At 51.7% G+C, this 7358-nt stretch overlaps 1 protein-coding gene across 1 annotated transcript in view; it reads right to left on the bottom strand.

Moving 5' to 3' along the window:
• NEURL1 (neuralized E3 ubiquitin protein ligase 1) overlaps nt 1–7358 on the bottom strand; it is a 79012-nt gene that overhangs the window by 18409 nt on the left and 53245 nt on the right. The gene's annotated exons all lie outside the window — the stretch shown is intronic.

Genomic DNA, 7358 nt, shown 5'->3' with positions numbered 1-7358 from the left:
CCCACCCTTCACTCATCACCTCCCACCACCGTCCGCCCCACCCTTCACCCGTCACCTTCCACCACCACCATCTACCCCCATCTGTCACAGACCACCAACAACTACCATCTACTGCTCCTCACCAGTATTTACCACCATTTACTTTCCGCCCTCTAGCATTGTGACAAGCCACCATTTACAACCAACATCCAACACCATTCACTGTCATTCACTACCACCACCATGTATTTTACTCAACAAGTATTCATTATGTATCTACTGAATACCAAGCCCTGTCCTAGGCACTGAAGATAAGGCATGAAACATACATGGATCCTGTCCTCAAGCAGCCAACAGTCCAGGAAGGGAGATAAGATAGGGACAGAAACTGCAATACAAATGGCAGACAGTAACATGCACCAAAAGGTAGGTCACTTCCCAGGAAGGCCTCCTGGAGGAGGGGAGGAGGAGAAGGCTTTGGAGCTGGACTGACAAGGCTAGGCTGCAGTGAACACTTGACCATGGCGCTGGCACTGCAGACCAGGAAGGTGGGTGAGGCAGCCTCTGCAGCGTCAGCCCCAGGAGCATGCCCATCTCCTCCCTCCTCCGGGACCACCTCCCTCCTCCCTCCTCCCCAGGCTGCCTTCCTGCTTTACACTGCCCATGCCCACAACATCTTGAACACAGGCCGGCCTTTTCGCCCAGGCTTCCTAGGAACTCGGATCTGCTTCAAGAACCCCTAGCCAGGGAGGCACTGTGCTTTCTTCCATAAGCAGGGCTTGGTTCATAAGGCACTTTACAAACATGTGAGGTTGGCATCCAGGAGGCAGGGCAGAGAGAGGAAAGATCATGGGATGTGGTGCCAGGTGGCTTGTGTCTGTCACTAACTGGCCATGTGACCTTGGGGAAGTCACTTCCCCTCCGGCACAATAAGTGGCCTCCACTCCGTGACTCTAAGCCAGGCATCAGCAGCATTGGTAGCATTAATGCACAGCCTTGGCAGCTGGGGGCTCAGGGTGGGGGGGTTCATTTCTTCCCCAAGATCTGTGTCTCATCCATCAGGAAGGGCAGCTCCTGCCCATCCGGTCATCTTGAGAAGAGACACAGAGGATGGGGAAGATGGGGTGGGGACGTAGAAAGCCGCAGAATGTGACTGAGGCCATCTGGGATGTTTCAAATTTTGGTCCCTCCAAGGCAAGAATTTAATAATACAGAAAGCCTGGTTAGCCCAGAGGCCTTCCCCACCCTAAATAGGGGGGAGGGGTTTCCAGGAAGGGGATGGAAGACAGGCAGAGAGGAGAGAAGGAGGGGAGAATCCCAGGAGGCGGGAAGGCCAGACTTTGGTCCAGTATTTGCACTGGTTTGCAACATTTTGCATCTTTGCTTCCTCCTTCCCAAAGGGCCCCAGACACCAGCATCCACAGTCCAGAGCCAGCCAGATACCCTGAGCATCAGCCTCCTGGCCTCTCTGGAGTTGCTTCCTGCATGCCAGGCCCACGAGTTGAGGGTGGCACAAGGCGCGGCTCACCTTGCTCTCACGAAGGAACCAAGAATGGTGCTCAAGGGCTTTGAAAGCCACCAAGCAGTGAAGGCTGGAATTGCTCAGAGGAGACCCAGACAGTCTAGGAAGGCCACCCAAAGAAGCTGAATGACCCCTGAATAGCACAGAGCAGGGGAGGTCATTCCATGGAAGAGGACAGTTGAGGTGAGAGCAACGTGTGGCACTGGATATAGGTGCCCCACCTAGAAGAGGTACCCCCTGGGCTCAGGCCAGTCTCAGAAAGAGCTTGCCTCTTGCTTTCAAAAAATACCATTGGTGAAAGGTAACATCATACACTGTTTAGGGCTGTGTACATACGCAGAATTGAAAGCATAAAAGAAGAAATACCTGCTGGGTGAATGGATAACAAATGTGGTACGTCTATACAACAGAATACTACTCAGCAGTGAAAAAGGAATGAACTACTGACAGTAGCAGCAACACGGATGAATTACAAAATCATCACGCTGAGCGAAGCCAGTTTTTAAAAAAAAAAATGCAGATACAGTCCACAGAGCGACTGCAGGGCTTCCACCCCTTTTAAACCCCTTCCTCTCCTTCCACTCTGTCCCACTGGTACCAATTCTATAAAACAGAAACTAAGCTAGAGTGATAATAAGCAGACTGGTGGACCTGGGGATGGTAGGGCCAGGAGGGAATACTTGGGGTGAGAGGTGACAGATGTGTTCACCATCTTGATTGTGGTGATGGCTTCATTGTTACGTGCATATGTCAAAACCTATCCAGTCATACACCTTAAACACCTGTGGTTTAGTGTGTGTCAATTATATTTCAATAAAGCAGTTTTTAAACTTGCTGAGCCCGGCAGCTGACGAGAGCCTCTCCTATGGGGCCCCCACTGCAGCCTCCGCTCAGAATCCATGGACGAACTGCAGGGCCTCAGCTGCCTTCAAAACACTTCCTCTCCTTCCTGCCTATCCCAGTTGGGATCCCGGGGCCCTGGATAAAGATCCAGGAAACACTGGTTCAGGACAAATATGGTGAAGACACCCAGGGACCAGAGACCCAGGCCCTGGAAGGACCCTTCCCCAGGGCCTCCCACCCACAGGGAGGGTACTGCATGGGCGAGGGCAGCACAGGCCCAGCCTCCCTGGCTGACAGCCGAACAGATAGAGAATGGGAATGGGGGAACCTTGGTCCCTGGGGGTACAGTGTGCACCCAGACAAGTGACCTCAGAAAAAGGCACGCTCACGGGTACCCACATACACCTGTGAGCACGTGAGGGTAACCCAGAACCTAGGAGACAGAGGAGGGAAAGAGACTTATTCCTGCCCTTACCCATTAGACCAGGAATCGCACATTTACACGTGTAGTGCATGCACACACATGTACTCATATACACATGGATGCACAAGGCAGTACACACAGAACACACATCTACTACACATGGGCCATACATCTAATAATAATGGCAGCCATTCATCAAGTGCTAACACGTGCCAGGCTTTGAACTGAGAGTTTTACATATACTTACTGGTTTCACCCTCACAGCAAACTGATGAGGTCGGAGGGACAGTATAAGCCCATTTACCTGATGATGAATCAGCCTCAGAGAGATTGAGCGGCTTGCCCAAGGTCACACAGCCAGCAGGATGGGGCTTTCGGAGCCAAACCCAGGCAATCTGACTGCAGGGCCAGGGTCTTAGCCATTCAGCATTAACAGCCAAGAAAGCATGGGTTTGGATACACTTTTTAAATATGGTCATAACTGATAAAACATAAAAAACATGTTCATCCGTGTCCCACACAGGGGGATACCTGGCATTCTATTATGTTGCCTCCACACTACAGGTGTGTATGCCGCCAGACAGGGAACTGCAAACCGTGTTTTCACACACAGCCCTCATCCATCACTGATAGGATGCAGAATGGTGCAGCCAACGTGGAAAATGGCCTGGCAGCTCCTTATAAGTAAAACACCTACCATGTGACCTAGCAATCACGCTCGCGGGCACTTACCCAACAGAAATGAAGATGTCTGTACAATGACCTGTACGCAAATGGACAGCAACTTTATTCAAAATAACCCAAACTGGAAACAACTCAATGCCCTCCAACTGACGACTGGATAAATAAAACACGGTACATCCACACGATCAATACTACTCTGCAATAAATGAACAGAACTATGACACAACAAGAAGGAACCTCAAAAGCATGTTAAGTGAAGGAAGCCAGACTCAAAAGGCTACACACAGTCTGATTCCATTTGTGTGACAGTCTGGAAAAGGCAGAAGTGCAGACACAGAAAGATCAGTGGGTATCGGAGTTTGGGGAAGAGGAAAGCAACACAAAGATGTTTCTATGGCGACAGAAATGTTCTATACTGTAATTGTGGTAGTGGTTATACAAATTATACATTTATCAAAACTCACCAAAATATACACTTGAAAAGGGTGAATGTTAGTGTCCATAAATTACACCTCAAAAGCAGCAACAATGACTAACAAACCAGGTCTTTATGAAGATGGGAGGAAAGCGGGGCTGGAATCTCTGACCCACAGCCCCCAGCATCCCACCACAGGCAGATCCTAGGATTGGACCATCTGACAGGAGACCCCAAAGCCTGGTCGGGGCTGCCACTCTCAGTCTTAAGTTCCCTCCACTTCAGTGAAGTGGCTGTGCTGTTCCCTGTCCCCTGTAGGTCTGAAGAGAGCACTCTGGCAGCTGCAAAGCAGCTTCACCGATTCCTGGGCCTGCTAAGTGCTGTGCCGGCCTCTTCCTGCCCACAGAGACCAGTGTGGTCTCTGCCCACTGAGCCATCTCTGTGGGAGCGACGTGAAAACCCTTTCTGACTTGCTGGGCATCTCCTGCCCATGGACCACGGTCACTTGCTGCTCACCAGGCCCCCGTTGAATTCCTGACCATAACCCGCCAGCCCCACCATGTTCCCAGGCCCCAGTGGAGTCCGAGCACCCCACATCCAACCTGCCAATCCCACCTCTGAAATAAACATCCCTAGGCCCCGCACCCTCCTGTCCTCCCCACCGCCGTGGCCCTAGCCCAGTCTTCATCACTCCTCTTTGAACAAGGGCCAGGGCCGCCACGTACAGCCACGTAGGCTCTGCCCTACATGCCTCCAGGGAGCGCCATTCTCGTGGGCTACAATAAGAAATACAACCTTCACAGGTATCCAACGTGGCAGCCCTGACCAGGGTGATCACCCCCTCCCCAACCCCTGCTGTCCCTGCTTCTGCTACCTCCCTCCTCCATCTCAGCTGGTATTATGATCCTGGGTGAGGAAGGAGAGAAAGCAAAATGAGAATTAATCCTGAGCACAGCTCTGATGCCAAGGGCCAGAGGGACAGCTGGGGGCAGGGCTCCCTCCCTATACTTTAACATACACTATGACCCCTTAAAATCCCCATTCTATGGATGAATGAGTTGCAATTCAGACTGGTTAACCAATTTGCCTGAGGTCACACAGCAATTAAGTGGCAGAGCTGGGACCTGAACCCTGATCTTCCAAAGCCACATCCAGGGTCCTTTGCCCTACTCGGAAGCTAACACTAGAGCTCATTTTCCCCAGGAGCCCAAGATGGCAGGCATAGTGGGGAAAGGCTGTGTGGAGGAGGTGTTGGCCAGTCCCAGCCAGGGGAGCGGCCACAGCAAAGGGCCTGAAGACGCTGGGCCTGTGAGCTGCACAACTGCTCTCCCAGTGGCCAGCGGTCCTGGGTAGAGCCCCAATCTCGCCATCTGCTCCCAGCAGAGCTCCCAGGGAGGCTCCCCTTAGTGACAGGTTTACAGGCGTTTCGGGAGCCACAGTGGGAGCACCCCGTCAGGCGAGGCTGCTGCTGACACACTGGAAGCTCCCCCACCCCACCCTGGCAGCCCATTCCTCCTGGGCATTTATGAGCTGCCAGACACAAGCCTGGCCAGCCCTCCGGGTGACCCTCAGCCAGCTCCGGACCACATTCCTGCCTCTCGGTGGGGTCCCAGGCAGAGATGCCAAGACACAATGTAGCCTCCGGAGTGACCGTCCTACTGCCCCCGCCCACACTCTGCCCCAGAACCAGCCTGGCAGAGCCCCGAGTGCCCAGGCTCTGTTGAGCTGGGCTGCCAAGGAGAGAGGGAGGGAGCAATGACAGTTGAAAATAACCAACCTCTATGTGGCTGAACAGGCAGTGTCTTCATTACACCCCCAATGACACAGGTCCTCAGAAGTGAAGTTACTCCCCAAGGTCACCCAGCCAGAGTAAAGAGCCCAGATGTGAACCCAGGCCTGCTGCCTCCAAACCCAACTCTGAGACCCCATTTTTCTCATCTGTAAAATAGGGACCATGGCAGACCTTCCTGGTATTCTTGCAAGAATTAAAGAGATGCTGTATTTAAAACGAATCTAGTAAGTAGCTGCGATAATAATAGTTATTAATAATTCTATTATTAATAATAGTTGCTAATAATTATATTACTGTTGTTGCAATTGACATCAATCTGTACTCTCCTACGCCTTTGCTCAAGCTATTTCCCCTGCCCTGCATATCTTCTCTCCCTGCCCCACCCACACCTCTCCAAATCCCACCCATCTTTCAAGGCCCAGCTGGATCCCACTATGTTCTGAGCCTGTGGACCTGAATACCAGTGCGGACACGATCATTTGCATCTCCAATGAGGGAGGCTTACCTCACTTTCTGGACAGTACAAGACAGGGCAAAGAGCACGAGCCCTGGAGGCAGGAGACCGTGGTTTCAAAGCCTGGCCATGCCACAGACTTGCTGTGTGACTCTGGGCAAGGTGCTTCACCTCTCTGGACCTTAATTTTTTTCTTTGTAAAACAGGGTCATCATAGCTGCCCTGCCCACCTCTCCAGGCCATTGTGAGAACCCAGTGAGTTCACAGGTGTGAAAGAATATTTCAGACTTTAACACCTGATTCCAACATAAGGTCTTATTATTTCTTATAAAAGCAACAACCACCACCACAGGAAATGATCTGTTCATTTACGCCCAGTGGGAGGCCAGACACTTCTATTTTAATTTATCCCAGACGCCCTAATCCCAGATTGCCAGGGTGGTCCTGACTTGGGGCTAGTTTACACACAGTCACTGAACAGGGCTCCCTCTGGGGGAAAAGCTTGGGAGATTCGGGAGAGCAGGTGGGGGAGGGCCCTGAGTGAGATGAAAGTAAAACTACACAGATGTGAATTTCTCTAGGTTCCCCCTCAAGGGGCCCACCTCCCTCACCTGCCTCTAGCCTCAAGGGCTGGCCCAAGCCCCTTTCTCTGCTGGGAGCCACTCCTTCCTCCTTCCCACCTATAAACCTGCCTTTCTCTCACTCTTCCTTCAGACCTTGATTTTAAAGCCCCCTTTCTCCCAGAAGTCTCTCTGATCCCCAGACCAAGTCCAAGGATCCCACATGCCCCTAAGAGAGCATCCATCACCCCAGCAGCCTTTCTCAACTCTGGATCCTCCACAGAATTAAGCCCAAATGCCTTGAAGCACCCACTATATGTAACGCACTGACTTGTCTTCTTCACACCCAGGATGGTTCTGGGCATGTGCCATCCTTGGTAGAGGTCGAGTCACTCAGACCATTTTCTGTGCTCTGTGGTGCAGCTCTCTGGCTAGGAAAGGCTTCAGGGTTATTTGCTTGTCTCCCTGATGGGCTGTGAGCCTCCCGAGGGGAGAGACCCTTTTTTTTTTTTTTTTTTTTTTTTTTTTTTTTTTACTGCTGTTTCCCCAGGGCCTAGCTCAGAGCACACAGCAGGTGCTCAATAAAAGCCATTGACTGAACTGCTACTGTTCAGTTCTTCAAGCCACTGATAACTGGCAAGTGTCCAAGGAGCACCTACTTGGTGCCTTGCCCTTTCTGGTGTCC

Source organism: Aethalodelphis obliquidens, unplaced genomic scaffold (assembly GCF_003676395.1).
Source record: "Aethalodelphis obliquidens isolate GAN/ISIS:26980383/991018 unplaced genomic scaffold, ASM367639v1 scaffold11, whole genome shotgun sequence".
In the NCBI taxonomy this organism is placed as follows: Eukaryota; Metazoa; Chordata; class Mammalia; order Artiodactyla; family Delphinidae; genus Aethalodelphis; species Aethalodelphis obliquidens.
The sequence above is the reverse complement of the archived record's forward strand: the minus strand, read 5'-3'. Positions and strand labels throughout refer to the sequence as shown.